At 35.1% G+C, this 21,976-nt stretch overlaps 1 long non-coding RNA gene across 1 annotated transcript in view; it reads left to right on the forward strand.

The window, feature by feature from the left end:
* LOC150055970 (uncharacterized) overlaps positions 1-9,581 on the forward strand; it is a 318,051-nt gene extending 308,470 nt beyond the window's left edge. The window contains exons 2-3 of the long non-coding RNA XR_016537493.1: positions 5,811-5,937; positions 9,386-9,581. This is a non-coding gene — a long non-coding RNA (uncharacterized LOC150055970). The remainder of the gene's footprint in view (positions 1-5,810; positions 5,938-9,385) is intronic.
* Positions 9,582-21,976: the final 12,395 nt, after the last annotated feature.

Consider the following 21,976-nt stretch of genomic DNA (forward strand, 5'->3'; position numbering starts at 1 on the left):
GTCATCCTAAATAGTTCCTGATACCCACCTCTAGATCACACAATCAGATTTTTCCTCTTGCTTATCACCTCACAATAGAGATAGACTCTAACATATGTTTTAGGGGAAATAAATCACTACAACTACTTATGGTTATTGTTGAATCTTGGACCTCAGTACTGTTCCTTATACGCCATGGAGTTTCATGCCCTTATTTCTTTATACCGAGAGTGATTTTTAGAGGCTGCATTTATTCTTACTTTTCTCCCTAGAACATTCTCATTAATCTATTAATATTTAGCTCAGAAAGTTCTCCTCTCAGCACATCTTGGCTTAGGCCAGCAGCTTTCACTGTGTTCCCAACAGCTTATATTTATCTCAGTTAATTATCAGAGTGTATTTGGCTACTAAACAGCAGACAAATGATACCTTCTGATCATATAATGAACGAATAGTGAGGTTTTGGACAATGATTCAAATCCATAACAACACAGCTTAAATGTTGGCTTCTTTTTTAAAATATATCTCCTGGGTGCTGTCTCATGCAGAATTATGAGCCTTCCATTTTGTAAATGAGATGTGTATGTTTATGTGCCTGTGTGTGTGTGTGTGTTTATGTATAATCCTATTTACAGTTTACAGTGAAGGAGTTTGCATGCTTAACTCTTAATAGGATATAATAGTTTTTAGGCCTTCAATTAAGAAAAGGCGTAAACAAATAGATTCTCTCTGTTGTAATAAGGTGAAATAAAATGAACATGCATTTCTCATACATAGTCTATGACAAGTATCCCATTCAATAATTGTGTCTCAAGGAATTTACAGACCTTAATCAACTGTTTTATAGATGAGAAATTCAAGATGCCTATACAGTAAGTTAACCACTCTGTGTTACACACTGGTAAATTTTTTGACCAAACATTTTCTTCAGGTTTTGTGAATCTGAGCTCCTTTCTGTTTTATCACCTTGTGAAAATGGTGACTGGCCATCAGACTGATGGAATGAAAAAAATTAGTTTAACTGTGGTGTCTGACTCTGCCTGAAATTGCTTTGCTCTTTCTTTGGATCCCATTCACCCTTCTCATGTTCCATGGGATCAGGGTCAGCAGGTATGCTTTGTTTCTTTGCTAGGCTGTGATTCTCTACCCTCTTCCCAGCACTCGGTCTAAAGTGAAGTTCTCGCCTCTTTCTCGAATGCCACTGAGTCAAGTGAGATGCAATCATTCTGTGTCCTGAACTTCATACTCTCCCTTCATATTCTTCTGAGTAGAAGGCTTGATTCCTGTTCGATGGGTCTGTGAGGCCACTTGCACAGAAAAAAAGAGTCCTGTTTTCTCCTTTTATCAGTTTCATATGAGGACACCAGAGTCAGGCTCTTTCACTCAGATTGTGCTTTGTTTCTACCGATGGCACAGGCAGCAAAAGATATTTCTCATAACTATAGAGAAAACATGGAGAAAAATAGGACTACTTTCAGTGTGTGTCATACTGTGTCATACAAATCCATTTAAACTGAAAAATAATCATGCAATATATTTAAAATAGATAAGGAAATTTAGTAGAAATTAGAAAAATAGTAATATATAGGTAATATAGTAAAAGTAAATAAAAAATAGTAAAATATAGTAAAAATAAGTACAATCTAGAATATATATAACATATAAATTTTGTAGACATGTGTACATCATAAGTTTACTATATATGCTGTATAATATTAAACATTGATTATGAATGTTCTTACAACTGTAGACAGATTTGCTTTGAATGTGGTTTTGTACATATTTATGTCCATTTTTATGTCTTATTTAGTATGATACCTGGGAAGTTTGTTATAAAACTGACATTTTATTTTCTAATCTTCTTCAGATTCACTGAAAATCAGAGAATTAAGGGCTACAGACTGGGATCTTTTTAGCTGTCCTCAATTTTAAGAATATAGGATGCAAAACTAAAATTTTAGAATTTGATTTAGAGCATATAATTATTATTTATTATTATGTGGTCATAGGAACAGGATACAGTCCAATGAATCAGGTTATACGTACAAAGCATCTTGATTGCTGTCTTCTTTTCCTACATTGCCCATTTCTCCATGCATACCCTTACCTTCAAGTAAAGTATATCTACTCTTTCTCATACTAAATCCTGTGTCTTGTTACCTCGAATTAAAATCCATGATATTGATGAGTCTTTGTCAACACTGCTTTAGAAAGCTGCACGATAGAATGTTTAGAAGTACTTTAACCAGGAACCAGTGGGTCATGCCTCTAATCCTAGATATTCAGGAGGCTGAGATCCGGGGCTAATAGTTGGAAACCAGTCCAGATAAGAAAGTTTGCATGACTCTTATCTCCAATTAACCATCAAATACTCACATGGTCTTTGTGAGGATAAATGAAGACAAAAAAATTAAAGTAGAAATTAGTTCTCTTAATGACTTCACAATAAAGAGGTATATATTATACACACATATATACTCACACACATACACACATACACACAGACCAGAACCAGCACATTGATGAGAACACAAGTGAAAGGTTAAGGACTACACTTACTATCTATGGTCAATTGAAAGGAAATAATGAATAAGAACAGAACACAAAGGCTGAGACTCAAAGGAACCTAGGCTCAATGGTTTCTCTCATTTGTCATAATAAGTAGAAACCTTGGGCTCTCATAGCAGAGATTTGCAATAGAGCAAAACCTAGATACATACGGCCATATAGTATGATGCTAAATGAAAGGACCTCTAGGATATAGAAACAAAAGCCATATAATGAGTGATTGTAGTCCTTAATGTACTATGTTATCTTTCATCTCTTTTGCTGTCCCTTGGTTATCTCATAATGTTATAGTATCTCACTTTGTTATCTGATATATTGGATATATTTGTATTTGGTTATTTGAAATTGGAAAGGGAAGGGGGGAAAACAAGATGAGGGGTGGGGGTTGGGGGGAGGGAAATGGGGACCAAGACATGAGAAAGTATATCAATGTATGTGAATTAATGCACCTTCTATCTGGCAAATATAATGTAACCCTTCTATTAATTACAATAAAAATATATAAAAAAAGAACACAAAGGCTGGACTAGGAAAGAGATTTGTGGAAAGAGCATTGTGGGGACAGGTATGCCAGCTGATGCTGCTACCAGATCTAATTAATGATAATGCTGATTTCTCTACCAACAAATATAAAATGATATTTTGATGTCAGGATTAAAGCCCTGAGAACAATGCCTCTTTCTTTCTTTCTTTCTTTCTTTCTTTCTTTCTTTCTTTCTTTCTTTCTTTCTTTCTTTTTTTTTTTTTGCCGGTCCTGGTCTTGAGCTCAGGGCCTGAGCACTGTCCTTGGATTTTCTCAAGGCCAAAACTCTACCACTTGAGCCTCAGCACCACTTCTGGCTTTTTTCTATGTATGTGGAATTGAACCCGAGTCTTCGTGCATGCTAGGCAAACACTCTACCACTAGGTCAAACTCCCGGCCCCAATGCCTATTTCATAACGTATAAGCACTGTGGAATCTTTCCTTACCACTTTAGCTAAGCTGGGCTGAAATCATTCTTGAGAAAGTTCTCAAAATGCTAATGCTGAAAAATTATAGTTGTGTCAACAAAGTTTCCTGTCTTTTCTACCTACTCATTTTTTCTTATTTTATTGTCGGTAATGTATAAAGGGTTTACAGTTACATTTGTCAGGTAATGAGTACATTATTTTTTTTTTTTGGTCAGGGTGATGTACAGAAGAGTTACAATTATATAATAAAGTAGTGAGTACATTTCTTCTCAAACATTGTTATCCCTTCTTACATTATTTCTACCTTTCTTTATTGATTTTTGCCTATGTCATTAGCCACCAGTCTTTAGTCAGTTTCCCAAATGTACTCATTTGTTGTCCATGATAAGAATTTTTGCAGTGGCATTTTCTTTTCTAGGAACATAAATAGCGCAATGCACCTCTATCATTGATATCATAAGGCATTACTCATTGTTCTTTATCAAATGCACTAATTTAATGACTTCTTCAGTATTACCAAGCAAAGTTATTTTATCTTATCTTCAGTCTAGTTGTTGATGACTGTATTAGCTTACATCTTGTCAACTCTTCTAAGAATGCATACAAATAGCCCGGCACTGGTAACTCACATCTGTAATCCTAGCTACTCTGGAAGCTGAGATCTGAGAATCACAGTTCAATAAAACCTGCCTGGGCAAAAAAAAAAATGGGATTCTTATCTCCCATTAGCCACCAGAAAATCAGAAGTGGCGTTGTGTCTCAAAGTGGTAGACACTAGCCTTGAGATGAAAAGCTCAGGGACAGGAGAAGTTGGTGGCCATTATATCCCACCAACTCAGCCTGCCACATGACAGAATTCATAGTTGACTAATAAATGAGTGAATGACATAATGGACACAATGTTTTCCTGAATGAGTCCTGATACTCAAGGGTTATTGTTTACTGTAGATGAAAAGGGAGACCCACTGAGCTAATGCCCTGAGCATTTTAAGCCAGGGATTCCAGTGAATTTCTTGTAGGAGAATCCAGAAATTGGAAGTCAGAGGTCAGCGTATGGACTGACCTAAAAAATTGTGATCCTGGCCCAAGTTTTTGACTAAGGGATAATGTTACATCTTATGGTTAAATGAAAAACATGTGGTTATCGACTGCATAGTGTATCACCAAATTAAAATACTGAAGCAATGTACTATTTTATATCTGATCTCTTTTGCTATCCTTTGGTTATGTCATATTGTTAAAATATTTCACCTTGTTATCTGCTAGATTTTATATATGCTTAATTGGTTATTTGAAATTGGATAGGGAAGGGGGGAAATAAAAAAGAGCAGGGGTGGGTGGGAGGGAAATAGGGTATCAACGTTTGTGAAGTAATGCACCTTCTATCTGGTGAATACAATGTAACCCTTCTATTAATTACAATAAAATAAATAAAATATTGAAGTCTTACTATACTCTATACTCTATCCTTTAGTATACTCTAGTAGCTAGCAACTCATTATTTTTTTATAGTCCTGCTTTATTTTATTAGTATTCCTCATCAACAACGAACACCATTGATTGTTGGTCCTCTGTCTTTTGCTTTCATCCTGCCTCTGGCAATATTGAACTTATGTCTCCAGTGATGGGAATTTATTTGAATAGTGAGAACATGGAGGTGGTGACTAATTTACTCCTTTGTAGTACACCTACTGTTTTACAGCTTCTTAGCAATTATGGTTAGTATTCTTTGTCTTTTAAATCCAAATCAATGTTCACTGATACCCAGAGGTTGTCTGACAGTGCCAAGGTTTCCAGCTGAGAGTTGGAAAGCCTGCTCTTTGGTGACATATGGTGAAAAGAGTAATATTGTATGTGTGTTTCAAACACATTCTTAATGTTGAGAAATTTCGGAGTGAAAATTACTTTTACAAAGAAAGTTGATAATAAAATATTGGGTCAAAAGCTTCAATCAGCTAGGTATAATCACTGAGGGAAAAGATAACTTTCTATAAATTTCTTTTTCATTCTTTGATAACATGTATATACACACATGATCTCTGCCTCTGAGTATAATTAATTCCACAGCTGGTGGACAGAAGACATGTCTTAGTAAATCAACAATTTATCTTGTCTATTTAACTTAATCATGTTCATGGTATTTTTTTTTTAGACCTGGACAAAAATAACTTTTATTATCTACTTCTTGGGGTGGGAAAGTGCATGAGATATTGTTGACAAAAAGGGTGTAAGAAATACTGTAAAGTGTTGTTATTATACTAATAATGTACAAATGGGCCAAACCTGCTAGTAATGTGTATCTGTCATTCCAGCCATGTGGGGTGTGTCCATACAAGATGGTGACCTGAGGCCAGCCTAGACAAGAAACACAAGATCATATCTGAAACATGTTACGTAAGAAACACAGATACACCGCTGTGAGGCATGACTTTCTTTGCAGTAAGCTCTTCTTCTGTGGTGGTGGTGGAGATGGCAGGGGGATGGCAATGTGGATTGATGTCGACTTTCTTTCATTGTGCACAAGAAATAGCTTCAGGAATGTTGGTGTCCGATACAGGCTGGTTTTCAAAGAGCAGGTGCTCCGAATTTCATTCTTCCTGAAGGAATATTGACTAAACTTTGATTGATGGGCGCTTCTGCACAGTCATATATACAATACAACTACTTAAAATAGAGAAAACTTTCCAGGCTGCCTTGAAAATCCAGATCGTACAAGTGTAAGGGCATATGTTTCGTAAAATTGGCAAGGGTGAGATGTTTTAGTCAAATTGTTGTGGTCACTGCTTATTTGCACCCTGACTATGTCTCTACACTTATGTTACTGTACCTCCTGCCCAGTGTGTTAGTGAGAGAATTGGCATGGACCTTTTGGGGCGCTAACTAAAGGGAAGTAAAACTGAAGCCAAGTTCAGTTTGAGGCAGGGGGATTTGAGTACATGAAGCAGAATCTCTTTCATGAACACAGTATTAAACTGACCAGGTGGTAGAGCCTGGCTTCCTGGAACACCATCCTTCTCCCAGGTACCTGAGCTGACTCCTTCAGAGAGATTCCATGCAAGAGCAATGTCAGACAAAGCTTGCCATTCTTCTTGTGATCCACATTTCCCATTAGTTTCTGCGTCTGTCAGTGATCTGCTCAAGTACACGAGTTACTGGACTCAGAGACGCCGAGTCGAGTCTCTCTAGAGGCTCATCCCAGCTTCAGAGCAGTGTGGGGTTAACATATCCTAGTGAAGTCAAGTGTTCATTCATATGTCCTCTTCCGCAAGAAGAGAAATAATTTTCTGCAAAGGAGAACTAAAATTTTTTCAAAGGAATCTGGTTATTTTGTCACTGAGATAACTCCCCTGCATCTACTACTTCCTGTAAGGACCAGAGAAGTACAATTAAGAGATGGATAAAGTTAGAGTAGATAAATATTCATATATGTATATAGATATGTGCACACATCTATCCATATACATACATAATACATAAAGCTTCAGATATACATAAGTGCATACAATTATATATTAATAATAAATAGGAGAATATTATTAATGATTTTTAACTGATTTAGTTACCTAGGATGCCATTATTGCATATTTTTGTAAACTTTGCAAACAATGATCTACTTCTGAAATCTTTGTCTGATGGACAGTGGCCCATGTCTGTATTTAGACCTTGTATCAAGTAAAGAAAACCTGAAATATGTTATGGTTAGAGATGTGGGAAGCAAGGGAGGAAGGAAAGAGGAAACAGACAGACAGACAGACAGAAGATAGATACATAGATAGGAATGTTGATAGATAGATGCATTGTTAAAAACAATTACAAATATACAGATGGTAGATGCATAGAAATAAGGAAGTACAGAATATTCTGGTAAGTATAAAAATATTCTGATGAATTTGAGCTAGATAATAAGTTTGGACCTGAATATTAGACCTGAATTTGTTAAAAATTTAATTCACAGAGAAAATTATTTTTATAATTCCTTTGCTCCATTTTCAAGTTGATTATTAAACATTTTCTGAAGTTATTTAACTATTTTTTTAGTTTTAGGCTTTATTCCTGAAATATGGTACATGATTAAAATTAAATTTAGGAACCTTTTCATATCTTTTGGCATATTGAATGTCATAATAACAGTCTCATTATTGAAACACTAATACTATATATTGTACAACATGGCTAGATAGACTTAGAGAAGGCAAAATTGAATACAACTTGAGTTTGTAATTTTAGCCCCAGATCATGATAGAATGAAAAAGTTTCAAATTACCCTCCTTCCATGTAACTAGAAAGGATTTTTAAAATATATTTAAAATAACTCATTTAACACATTTGGAAGCATTCAGAAAAAAATTAGAAAGTAAGAACATGATTTATGTAGATAAAGAGTGTGAAATCAGCCTCTTCCTCCTCCAGCTTAGGTGTTATGGGGAATTCCAGAGAATCCTGTTCTTCCCCCACCCAAAATCAGATACCCTGCTCAATAAATAAGGCCATTCTCAGACAATGTACACCACAGCCACACTATAAGAATTTCAATAAAATCTCCCTTTAAATATAAAAATAAGGCCATTCTCAAAGTCTCTAATCATAATCAGCCGAAGATACAAAGGTTTATTGATGTGATTTAGTTTGTACACATTGTCTCTATTTGAGGTACTATCCTGTACCTCAAAATGATGCATTATTATTACATGTTAATAAAAGAATCTATAAAAAGGAGAATGATATCTCGATCTGACCATGGCCTATTATATATATGAAGTACTACACTGTACTCTATAAATATATACAATTAATCTAATAGAAATAAAAATTCTAGTTGAGTACTGTTAGCTTACACTTGAAAATGTAGCTACTCAGGAGGCTGAACCTGAGGGTTGTCACTCATAGCCAGCTTGGTCAGAAAAGCTCAATTAGTCACCAAGAAAATGCTAGAAGTGGTGCTGTGGCTCAAGTGGTAGTGTGCTACCTATGGATAAAAGAAGTTCAAGGATCACTCTGAGGCTCCAAGTTCAAGAAATTGTGACACACACACACACACACACACACACACACACACACACACACAGAAGTTGTTTAAAAACCATTTGGTGTAGCTAAATCCCCAAGAGAAAGGACATACGTAGCAAACAGCCTCAAGTGTCTTAACTGGGGTCTGTAGCTAAATACAATCTGATCATATAGTTATAGATAAGATTATGATAGCCTGGTTTACTGAATTTTTAATTTGTATTATCCAGCGTTCTGCTTATACAAAGAAGTGAAATACTCCAAAAGAAAGAAATGGTACTAAGGAAGTAGATGCCAAAGGATTTTGCACAGATAGTGTAAATTATATGTGAGTAGAGATGACTCAAGGAAAGAATTGTTGGGTACACAGGTCGATGCACAGAGACATCAGAGAAGCCGTGTACCCTGTGTGGGGCTGAATTTATTCTTAAAATATACACTGTCTTATCCTGCACCTTCCTCACCATGAGATAAAACTTTCAAAAGCAATTCTTGAAATGTCTAAAGCAACACAAAAGTTATTAAGTGACCTACCAGATAAAGCTCAATACGCTTTAAAAGAGTAAAATAAAATCTTGCAAACAGAAGAGTGAACTTACAAAAGTATGCAGTAATTTAGTGAAAAAAGGAGTCTCTGGCAGTAGTCAGTGTGACAAACACCTGAAGAGGATGATCTGGGGTCCTGATTTCAGCAAGTTCAATGGGTGGATGTCTTACTTTGGACCTGAGACAAGGCAGCTCCCTGTCACAGAAAAGGCTTGATGGAGCAGAGCTGCAAGTAAGGGGATAAAGAGGAAGGGACAGAGGGAGGTAGAAAGAGAGGTAAAAATAATAAGATCACAAAATCTTGCTCATCCTTGAAGGACGTTTTTCCAACTAGGTTATCCTGCCTGTAAAAGTTTCAACCAACTCCAAATAAAGCTATCAAATAAACCGTCAAGGAATCGGTTCATGGATGCAGACAGAGCCCTGACATCCAGATCACTGATTAAGAGCTGGGCTTCAGCACACTGGCACTGAGAAGTGGGATGGACCCAGGAGCCCTCTGGAAGACATTGCTCCTCTAGGTCACAGCATCGATGAGGTGTGAGGAGAATGTGAGCCACTGACAATCTTTCTAATGGAAATAAAGTAAAATGCTCTTATAACCAGCAGTAGATGCCTAGCTGTATTTTATACATACATACAAAAACACAGTAACAGAAACTAAAAAATAGGAGAGGAAATGACAAAGAGAAGCTAGTGGATATACATACATAGTACACATATATAGGTAATTTCTTACAGTGCTTTTAATTAATAACATGATTATCTTAATAGACATTTGAAGTTTATATAATTTCAATTACATATAAATGAAATTGACTCATAAAATTATAATTAAAGAGAATAACCCAATTAAAAGATAAAATTATAATCAGTGTAAGTTATATATATATATACATTGAACTAAAATTTCAATTGAATGTTCAATAATTGAAATTAGATAATTATTTAATTTAAATGATATGAATTATTTATGTGTACATATACATAAATTCAATGACATATGTAATGGAAGTATGTTTTAATTAGTTGCAAAAATTTATGTATAAGGTATACACATTTAAAATTTTATAAACATAGATATGTGTATATATATATATATATATGTATTTGTTACTGTTGTTGCTGTTGGTCGTGGGCCTTGAACTCTGGGCTTGAACTCTGAGCCTGAGCTCTTCAGATAAAGGCTAATGCTCTACCACTTGAGCCACATCACCACTTCTGGTTTTCTGGTGGTTAATTGGAGATGAGAGTCTCACAAACTTTCATGCCTGGGCTGGCTTTGAACCATGATCTTCACATCTCAGCCTCTTGAATAGCTAGGATTATAGGAGTGAGCCACCATTGCCCAGGAACATGTATTTGCATAAGATTTTCACATATAGTGAAATAATCTTGTTTTTAACATTCATAAATACTGTATGTAATGCCATGAATATTTAAGAAAACATAACCAATGACATTTTTGCTATGACAGAATTCTATTATATTTGCTTATGAATGTGCCCATTTTTCAATGTTATTATCATTTATTTTCCTTAGCAATATATTAGAAGAATATTTTCATTAATAAATAATGTGATAAAACATTCATTATTTATGTTACTTCACTTATTTACTTGATCCTACATTTCTCTGGCTTTTTTTTGCTGTTAAATTTTATTGTATTTGTCTTAGATTTTAATCTTTCCTATTCTGTAGTTATCAAAATTTTCTAGCATATATAAAAATTCTTCTAAAAATTCCTGAGCATAGCTTTTCCACTTCATGCTAACTTTGCAACATTTTTTGATGTAGAAAGATCAGTCTGTTCAGGGTAAAGCTTCTTACTTGGGACATACATCCTATCAGTAAGCGGCAGAGATGGAATTTTAAAGTTAGAAAATTTAAAATAGGAATCTGCAATTTGGGGTCTCTTTTCCATGTTTTAAGTTAGTGTTGACCTACGGGTTCCTTAGCTTTTCTGACATTTCTCATATGAGGAAGGGATAGGCATGTATTTTTTTAGGAATTTGAGATATTGCAAATATAAATATAAGGCTCTGAGCAAAGGATAAGGTCTGAGAAATCTAAGATGACTCCTTAAAAACATGAACTCTCTCAGTGGAAAGAGTGAACCGTTCTTATGCAGCATGTTTTCCAATCTTATATAATTTGAAATGTGATTCCTTATTCTTCTACTACATTCTTCCTTCCAAAGGAACTGGTGACAAATACAATAGAAACCATTTTAAATGGAACTACTGTTTAACATCTCTGATGGCTTTGAGAGACCACATTCCTCAGATGGGGACAAGTTTAGAAAACACCAGACACATTGATGTTTTCCTTCTCTATCTAGGGTAGAACATAACATACCTGTCTAAAAATGTCACAAGGCACTCACTATTTGGTATAATTAGTATACACTGATCATAGAAGTAATATTACAAAAGTTAATCGATCATTGTAAATGCTTTCCCTAGCTGCTTGTCCATCAAGGGTGATTGACGTGCATCACGGAGCAGAACTGATACATTGTCCAAGCCCAGGTGGACTTTGTCACATGTCATTCCCCTCTCTTTAGACCCTTGTATTTATCCTGAAAGCCTCTTACTCACCCTGTAACGTCTCCCAGTTCCTATCTCTTAGGAAAAGAGTAGGTAATGCTCCAAATTGCATTGGACTAGGGGAGGCATACTTCCTTGTGATGCACTCAGGCTTGTAGCTAATGTGTATTCTTTTTCTCACACTAAGATACTGTCCATTTATCTTCTGGACTTACAGGATCAATGCTTCTGAAAGTGGAAGAACAGTTCCCTCTGTTCTATAATATTTATCATCTCTAAAAACCATATCCGTTTTATGAAATCACACAAGCTGGGCCAATGTGTCTCCTACAGGCTTGGAAGTTTCACATAATCTAGGTGGCCCCAAATCCAAGCACTTTTTACAGCTAGCAGAAAATCATGATTCTGGACAGTTCCAGGAAATATAACATGATAAAATGAAAACGGCTACCAAATGATTTATTCCCCAAATTTACAAAAGACTTCTTGGCTTTCTTTCTTCTTGGCTTCTTGCTTTCTTTTAGTTGATCTCATGAAAAAAATGAAATTTTTATTTTACTAAAAAGTACTCTAAAATATACCCGTGTCTTTCAAAGCTGGAGACTCCAGCATTTGGCACCACGTATTTACTTATACAAACATTAATTTCGGTGGAACTGTGAATTTGCTTTTTTAAAAAAAACTTTATTATTAATGCCAACTTCAAGATGTGCTCTCATTGCTCAATTTTAAGAAAAATAGAATGTTAAAATTGGGTGAGAGAAAGCTTGTATGTTAATGTAAAACTTTGCAGTTAATGGTAGAAAATTGTTCTTCTGCTTGAGAGAACATGGCATGAGGGGTTTGTACGGTTTCCTGATGTAAGTGCAGGTGGACAGAGACACAAGGAGTTTCTCAAGAAACAGGCCCTGACTGCTTCCATTGAGCTCTGCGATGAGTTCAGTAAGCACTGTACTGTACGCCATTGAGCATTATGAGAAAAAAAAGTCATTTAACTTTATGGTGTTGGTGTAGCTCCTCCAAGAAGAGCATGTCATTCAGAATTCCATGTTTGGGGGATTATTGATTCTCCCATACTGGAAACCATACCAGGGGCTGGTGGCTCATCCCTATAATTCTAGCTATTCAGGAGGTTGAGATCTGAGGATCCTGGTTCAAAGCCAGTCAAGCAGTAAAGTCCATGAGACTCCAGTGAACCACCAGAAAACCAAAAGTAGTGTTGTGGCTTAAACTGGTAGAATGCTAACCTTGAGCAATACAGAACTAGATCCAAACAGTACAAGAGCGATGACTCAACATTTGGGTACCCAACATAATGGAGAGGGTCTTGGAGATATAAACATAACTACATAGACATAAAAATATATGATGGGATATAAACTCTATAGATATAATGTTACATTATCTAGATTGTATCTATGACATAGAAATCCTCCACTTAATTTAAATTTTGTTCTTCAATCTATGTGCCAGTGATTGCACATAGAGAATCCTTTCTTGAATACTTGTTTGTTAAACATGACATTTGAAATATGATGTAAAAATCAATGTTTATAAAATCTTAAAAATTAAAAAAAAAACTCAGGACTAGAACTGAAGACCTGAGTTCAAGCCCTACTGTAAACAACAGCAGCAAAATCAGACTGGAAACCAGAATGAAGGAAAAGATTTGGTAAAGATTTTGAAGAGAAAAGAGATGAGGTGACCACAGGAAGGGAATAAAGATGGGTTCTGGGACAAGCTAAGAAGAAAAAACAGAGTGTTTGGAAATTGTGCTCTAAGATGTCTACCTCTTTATATGACTACCAGTCTATAGAAGAGAATAATAGAAATCTAGGAACTTCATTTCATGGTGCTTTTAAGTTATTCCATCCTGATACTGACAACTTTCCTACTATTTCCTTTCTCCAGAATTTTCTTTCTTCATAGCAAGAGGAATTTTGATAATATTAAAGCTCTTGATTCCATCTTGTTCCCTTGTTTCTCAGAAGTGCACAAGAAAAGCTGCTAACAATGATAGATTGAGTTGTTTGACACGAAGAGCTCAAGTAAGCATTCAACATAGGCAGGATAGATACAGAGCAGAAAGGCAAAGTTAGCAAACAGTTCCATGCATGTGAGCAAGTAGATGTACCTGAGACGCAAACATGTGCTGTTCCTCTAAAGACACCTTGAAACTAGAAATCAAATAGAAACAAAAGAAATTAGTCTATGTTCTAAGTCTAGTGGTACCTCTGATGGAAAGTGGCAGAGATAAAGGAAATTTAACTTATCACAACTGAGTGAAAAGTTGAATATAAGGATAGGTACATTGGCCCTGAAATCTGGATAACATTTAATAGAAAAGTGTTTCCTCTATATCTCAGCTAACTCTTGACATAGCTTCTATTTCCTAATCAGTAAATTGAGATTGAGAATTACACCTTACAGCATACGTTGAATCTCATTCTCAATAGGATGGTTTGCAAGATAGATTCAATAATGAACTTACAGCTTTTGAGAGGTGTGTGTGTGTGTGTGTGTGTGTGTGTGTGTGTGTGTGTGTGTGTGCATCCTTATAGCATGCCTTTTCTCTTCTTCTGTGGAAAGATAAAGAAGCCTCTGGCAATTTCCTCTCACACTTGTATTAGAGGAGTTTAATTTCCTGGGATCATTAATATGTGCCTAATACTCAAGATTTGGCTTACACACTTGCAGGAAGTAGAACAAGCAGGTGGTGTAGATTTTAGGAAAAAGTTTTCCCAGACCAGGAAAATATAGAGAGTTGTGAGGAAGGAATTGAATACAACTATTATAACAGATTGGAATAAAAGAGAGGGGCTCTTGATAGTACAAGAGAGGAGATAATTGTTCTAATTGCTTCACATGTCTTCTTCCTTCCTCATATGAACAATAGTCTTTCAGAAAATTGGTAATATGCCCTTATATGGGGTGGATATAAAGGAGACCCTTCCTCAAAAAATGAGGCAAAAAAGTACTAAGAACATGGCTGATATGATAAAGTACCTGTTTCAGGAATACAAGGCCCCAAATTAAATACCTAAAACCACCAAAATAGAATAAACTACTAGTACATACTTACATCTTGAAAAATAATCTGAACTTCTTAGATGAACTTTGTATATTTCTGTATAATCCGAGACTCTCTCTATACTTTGTTCGGATTAGTTTTTTTTCCTGCCCATACTTAAACCCCATCCTATTCAGGTAGCAAAAATAGGGAAAAAATAAGTACAGAAAAAATAACAATGAAGAAAATAGTGATGAAGATGATGATGATGACAATAAATACATATGAAGATACATTAACTAATAGCTCAATGAAATCCTCTGTGCTGAATCATTAATAACAGAGCTTACACTATTTTTCCTACTTTTGCTTCAATCAAATCATTTTCACTCCAAAATACCATAATACAGTTTTGTGGAATTTTGACTCTTCTATGAAGCACTGAGAGCATAGAAGAGTAGAACTAAAATTACATGAGAAATACAGGCAAAAAATAAACCCTATAAAAAAAACAAAAACAGAAATAAAAGGTTATTTTGTTTGTTAAAGGTCAGTCTAGCTGGGCCCCACACATTGATTTTTCTTAGCTGTTACTGTTAAACTAGTCTCAAAAATAAATGTATTATAGGCAATGGTGTGTTTGCAACCATCGAACTGAGCTTTAATTCCAGAATGCAATCAATAAGGCTTTGTGTTTCCATAACAGAACATGAGCAGAAAAATCTGTGATTTGGGGCATATGGGTTTGTAGAGTTGCTGATATTTGAGGCCAATGACTGCTTTGACAAATGATACCCTGCTTCGAATCAATAACTCATAAGCCTCAATTTACTTTTCTTTACCTTGAACTATAACCAAAGGAGGCAAAACATCACTATAATTTCCACTTACATGTGAGTAAGAGTTGATTGTGTCTAAGTGAATATGTGTGAGACAGGCACATGGAGAAAACACAACCATGAAGTCAGGAATGGTGCCACTCTAGGGAGGTTTCAATCTTTAGGGGATAGTGCTATGAAGAAATATGCTATAGCACTATGGCAGCCTGCATGCATATTCTTAAATACCTCATGCCTGTTGGCTCAGAATCCCATTGTTCATGTATAATACAAATATTCCATTGTTTGAGAGAAAAGGAGCTCATGGACCCGTCTTTCATTTATAATGAGGAATATCAGAATCAAGTTACCTTTGGAGAATAATTTGGCTATATGTCCTGAACTTGAGAAGTCACAGTCAATATTATTAATATGTCTAAAAAAAGGATAACAAAAAGTAAGGAAAAGAGAAATAGCCTAAACTGGTACTGTTTAAAACGTTAAGAAAGATAGACAGTAAAAATGGCATACTGATGTGCTGAAGCTGCTCTGCAATGGTATTCTATCAATAGAAGATACTCTTCCAGTAGTGTGTACCTTTCCAAAGTTAACATGGGCACCCCTCTTCTTAATAGGAGCTTTGCTACTCTATAACTTGATCTCTTAAACATTGACATCAAACTTGAAAACAAATGTAGAGGAAAAGCATGGCTGCTTTGTGCTCTCTACATTTTATGAGAGCATTTTTCCCATACTCAGAAACATTACTACATTTGTATGTCCAAAGGAAAACTGGAAGGGCCCTGAGGGCAACAGAGCGGTTCATACCATACATGTCCTCTTCTGCACTCGATGCTATAAAGCTTCCTAGAATGCTAGTGCCTATTTTATGAATGGTGTTTCTCTCTGGGATGGAAATGCCTTGGCCTTGCTCCTGGAGGGCTCCAGTTGGATTTTTCTCAAGTCTTTCTATACACCTCACAGAACATTCTTTCTGCACACAGACACCAGTACAGAGACCCGTAACACAAGTGTCTTCCGGCTCACACAGCCTCAGTTGCAGATCTGTTTGTGTTTGGACCTACTGCCGATCCTCACCTGAAAAACAACCAGTCTTCCACATCAGCAGGTAAACGGTTCTGGGTCACATTCCCCCCATACAGACAGGCTTCCTCCAGGATCCAGTGAGGTTCACAAGGAAGCAGGCCTACATCCACATGGGAAGATTATAAGATGCAAGAACTCATTTGTTTTTGTTTTAATCTTTGAGCACATGTCCCAGCTTGCCTCAGAGTACTTTATCACAAAGATATTTACTGACAGAGAAAAAGTCTGAATCATTGTTATTTCCTTCATTCTTGGACATATAAATCTCATCAAGGCTTTCAATACACTTGTCATTTGTTGCTTATCTAGGTAACAATTTCATCAAAATATTGGAAACATACCTATTTTTTTTAGAATGTTTATCTTCTAGATCCCTTCAGACTATATTATAATAAAGGTAGGGGAATTTACATAGCAGCCAAGAGTATGCATGCACATTCTGTTGTATCTGAGGTATTCATTATATATAGTTAGATTCTCTTTCTTGGAAGAAATTGAAAAACATTTCCAGTCACCTTATACAAATCTATTATAGAGAGCTTTGGAGAAACCAAATGCAGCTAGCTGAGTCACTTAGTGCATTTCAGAAAGATAGTGGAAGACTAAAAATATTAATTTCCATATGAGAGAAAGTGTAGAAATAGAAAGCTTTCTTGGAAGTGTGGCAGTATATCCTCATATTTATTACAGCCACCAGTAGATTTGCTGACTATACACAAGGCCTACCACTTAAATATAAAGATAACAGTTCATAGAATGATGAAAGAACTCAATCTAAGATCACAGAGTCAGAGTCATACCTAGAGCTGGCCCATCATGATAAAGACCTCCAGGAACATTGCAACTCAATAAAGAGGGGTGAAGGCCAGCCGACATTTTATGAACAAACTGAAAACTGCTGAGAGCCTTTCCTATATGCAATTTAACATGTACCAATACAAGAAAATGTAAAACTTCTCTTGACCCATCTAGGCTTTCAGAAATTGTCCACCTCTTTCTGTTAATGTCTAACACTTTTCTCATAATTAAAATCAATATAGAGATTTCTGCTATTTACCAGAATATGACTATCATTGATGATTTACCAGGAAGGATTATGATCGAGGATTTTATCTGCCCATCAGACCCTTAGGGAAGATCTAACCTGTCCTGAGAACTCATGATGGGCTTTCCAATTAGACATGATTAATTAACTTTGATAATTAAATTAAATTACATGCAGGCACTGGCTCCATGCACTGAAAGGTATATTGTAATTTTTTAAAAAACAAAATAGTAATTCTACTGATATATCTATTTCAATTTATAAGGGAATATTGCATTTAACCCTTAGGAATATCAGCAGAATAATTTGGAATTTCGTGTTCTCTCTTTTCCTTGAGTTTCTTGTTATAAAATCTATTAGGTAGCACACTTTTATGTATGGAATGTTCCTACTACGAATAATTGATGTTGATTTTGTAAGGGAAGAAAGGGGTCAGGTCAAACATACCAATAGATAATTATGATTGCAGAATCAAATCATATATTATTGTTAGCTCTAAGCATAAAACTTTGTAATAAATACTAAAATAATATAAAACAGGTGGGAAAACAAATTCAACCATATCCATCTGGAATCAAATTTACTGTATCTCAAATTATTTTTCATTTTCCTTGTGATTATTTTCTTACACCTGGGTATTCATACGTTTTTGGTGTTTCTTAATGAATTTCAATGCTTAGCATTGTATCTTCAGAGCGGAAATACTTCCATTGATTTTCATTATTTGGGTTAGATCAAATATAGTTGTACAATGCAGATTGCAGGATGTATTCTTGGAGACATCCGTTTTACTTGAGCCACACACCAAAGCTGTTCAAGATACTCTTAAACTAGTTGTTTAAAGCATGACTCATGCTGTCTCACAACATGACACTTGTATAAGTAAAATGTTAAAGAAAGAACAGAAATCAACCCATGCAGCAACCAAACCAACTTGATGCAAAACACGCTCTAGAAAAGATGACGTAAAATACAACATCTAAGTCATTTATTCCATATTTTGCAAAAATATTTTGTCATTTAATCCTACTTTCTACAGATTTGGACAAGAGAATATTCCCAGGAACAAGAGATTTCCTCCCTTTATGAAGACTACTACATTTACTCTTCAATTCTAACCTTGACTTTTATGTCTTCGGTGATGCTTTACTGGATAAATCTTAAAAGTATAAATTTTTTCTTTGAATTTGTTCAAAAGCATTTTCATCTTCATACTTAAGGAGAGATGGGAGATAGTCAAGAAAAGATCTCGCAGAAATATACCAATGACACTTCTCAATTCACTATGTGAACTCAACTCATTGTATCTTTAAGTCCAATTGTCTCTGTCAGAAAAAATAGGAAGTGAGCTTTGTTAACTATTTTCAATTTGGAAGACCAACTCAATGAATGTCAACAGGATCATAAATCTAATGGTTAGCAGGCTATATGTGCATATACCATACATATGTACATATATACATATGTACATACATACTAATTATTTATAGAAAATTTTGTTATTACTACTGTTTTTTACATGTTATTGTCAGGGTGATGTATAGAGGGGTTATAGTCACATTCATAACATAGTTGCATATATTATTTATTAAACATTGTTACCCCTTTCCATGTTTTTCTTTACTAGAACTTGTGTAATATTAAATAATGCATACTTCTTGCAGTCCAATGCTTTTTTATTTAAGTCCTAACTCATATCCTCAATACACTAAAAATGTTTGCATTTGTAAAATAGTAATAATAATATTTAGTTTCAGGAATATATTGTAAGGATTAAATGACATCAGGCAAACAAAAAATCTTAAAATAGTACCTGATATAGAGGGAGCATTGAACAAATGATGCCTTTCATTTTATTATTCCTTCTAGGAAGGTGAGTAGGCAATTTCTATGCAATGAACCATAATAAACGTTTGCTTTCTAGAATCCACAGACATCCTTATTCCTTCCAGACTTATTTTTTTCTTTTTGATTTCATATTCTGCCTTCTGTTAACCGTTTATGTTAGCTGGAAGACACACAAATAATAGATGTTTGTAATTGACTATAATAATTGTTACTTTATAGGAAAGCTAATGTAGTTAAGTAAAATTGGATAATCTCAGATCATGTAAGTTAGAACAGCATAGTTTATAGAGGTGGTAATAAAAGAGAAAACCATGATTGAACTATGCCATTGCACCATATATGTAAAATGTGATGATAAAATGTTTTATTCTCAAAGGATTATTGTTCTTACATTTGGTGAGAGCAATATCATTCCTACTTGACAATGAGGAAATTAAGGTGCAGAAACGTCTTTGTTGAAAGTGGCTTAGTTAATATTTGTTTGTTAATCTAATGAGTTCTAATCATTCTTCTCATCCATTCAGACTCATCAAAGGTACATGAGAAGATTTAATTTGAGAGCTGACATGAGAGTCACCTGTATATACAGTTGAAATATGGTATAAATAATGTTCTGTGGAAACATGAATTGATATAGAGGAGCTGTTAATTTGCTGCTGTAACTGTGACTGAAGACAAGGAAATGAACTCTCATACAATAACTTTTCTTTCTGTGTACTGATAGAAATTCAGAAATTCTGTCTTTCCATGAGAATGTAGAGTGATTGAATTTCCTCTTTCACACACTTAAGTCTCTGATGGGTAGGTCTGGAAGAATTTTAAGATTCTCTTAATACATCTTTCCTGTTGTTCTGATGCAGATAAGAAAGTAGAAACACTTATAATAATTGTATTCTGTATTTTAAACTTACTTAAGGAGAGACACATTATTTTACAAGGTCAAAATAGGAACTTCTAGAGAATTGAATAAAAACAATGATGCTTAAGATACATGAAATATTTTCCATGAAATTCTTTGCCATATAGCACTGAAAAAGACTCAAATGTTGAACTGCTAGTCAAAGTAATCACAAATATCAAAGATAGAATACAAAGAAAAAAGAAAACAACAATAAACTTCAGTAAAGCGAAACATCAGGAAGCTGTGGACTTACTAAAAATGGAATCAGCATGCAAATGGAAATGCTGGAGTACTTTTGAAGAAAAGTAATGGTGGAAAATTCAAATTTGAAAAGGATAGAAAGTGAAAGGTCTATGGGAACCCATGTACGTGCACAAACACATTAATGTACACAAACAATGAAGAAATATTAGAAAAATGTTGTGTATATTATATCACTGCTTAGCAGTTAATTCTTATATATTGTATATTATACATAAGTATATTCAGGTTTATTATATCTATTTACACATACACAAATTTCTTGATGGCACTAAGAGAAAATAGGATAGTTCCAGATGATTGAGTTGCAGTGATAAAAAGATGATATGTATTTTTTCTTTGAAACAATGCAATGCAAGCCAGAAGATAGTGGAATAATCTTCAAAATCATAACAATAAAGCCAAATCCCCAAGGTCCCTCCCACTCTAGATTTCTTTTTTTTTCTTATTTTCTTTTCATTGTGTTTCTTTTTTTTTCTTTTTTGTCAGTGGTGTGGCTTGGACTCTGGGGCTGAGCACTGTCCCTGAGCTCTTCAGCTCAAAGCTACAGCCCTACTCCTTGAGCCACAACCCTACTTCTCATGTTCTCATGGTTTTTAGTGCCCAGGCTGGCTTTGAACCGCGATCCTCAGATCTCAGCCTCCTGAGTAGCTGGGATTACAGCTTAAGTCACTTCACCAGGCTCCTACTCTAGATTTCTATACCTCCAAAAAGGCGTATGAACATACATAAATATATGTGAAGCCACTCATACTCAATTGCGTCATGAGAGGTTCTGCCTCCCATACACTAATCCTTCATGTGGTTTTCCATATCATCAACTCTACACATGTACGGCTCAGCCTGGTGCCTGGTGTATATAAGACAATGAAAACACTTATAATCATTGTATTCTACATATTTTAAACCATAAGGAGAGGCACAGATGATTTTACAAGGTCCAAGCAGGAAAGTCTAGAGAATAAATGAAAACACAGCAATATTTGAGATATATGAAATACTTGGCCTGAAATTCTTTGCCAAGAAAGAAATCTCAAATGTAGGAAACAATGTTCCTCCATCTCTAAGACTAGATAATTGTTCTTGTAGTGCAAAGCAAGCTTGGCACTGATTGGACTGGGAATCTTTAGATGTTTACTTAAATAACGTGGTTAATTTTAAATAAAAGGTTACAGGGTACTTTCCATGTTTACCATATCCATGGCTTTCAAGCATTTTGTTAGTATAACAGGAATATAGGAATTCTTTAAAGAGCATGCTGTCTTTGGACAATATTATCCGGAGAACACCTGTGCTTGAGATTCTCTTTTGGTGGAGAACTCGCATTGCTGACAGAAATTAAAACAAAATCCCGTGGGGATTCACTGGTGTGAAACATTTGGCATG

This window comes from Megascapheus bottae, chromosome 13 (genome assembly GCF_031878675.1).
Source record: "Megascapheus bottae isolate mThoBot1 chromosome 13, mThoBot2.hap1, whole genome shotgun sequence".
In the NCBI taxonomy this organism is placed as follows: domain Eukaryota; kingdom Metazoa; phylum Chordata; class Mammalia; order Rodentia; family Geomyidae; genus Megascapheus; species Megascapheus bottae.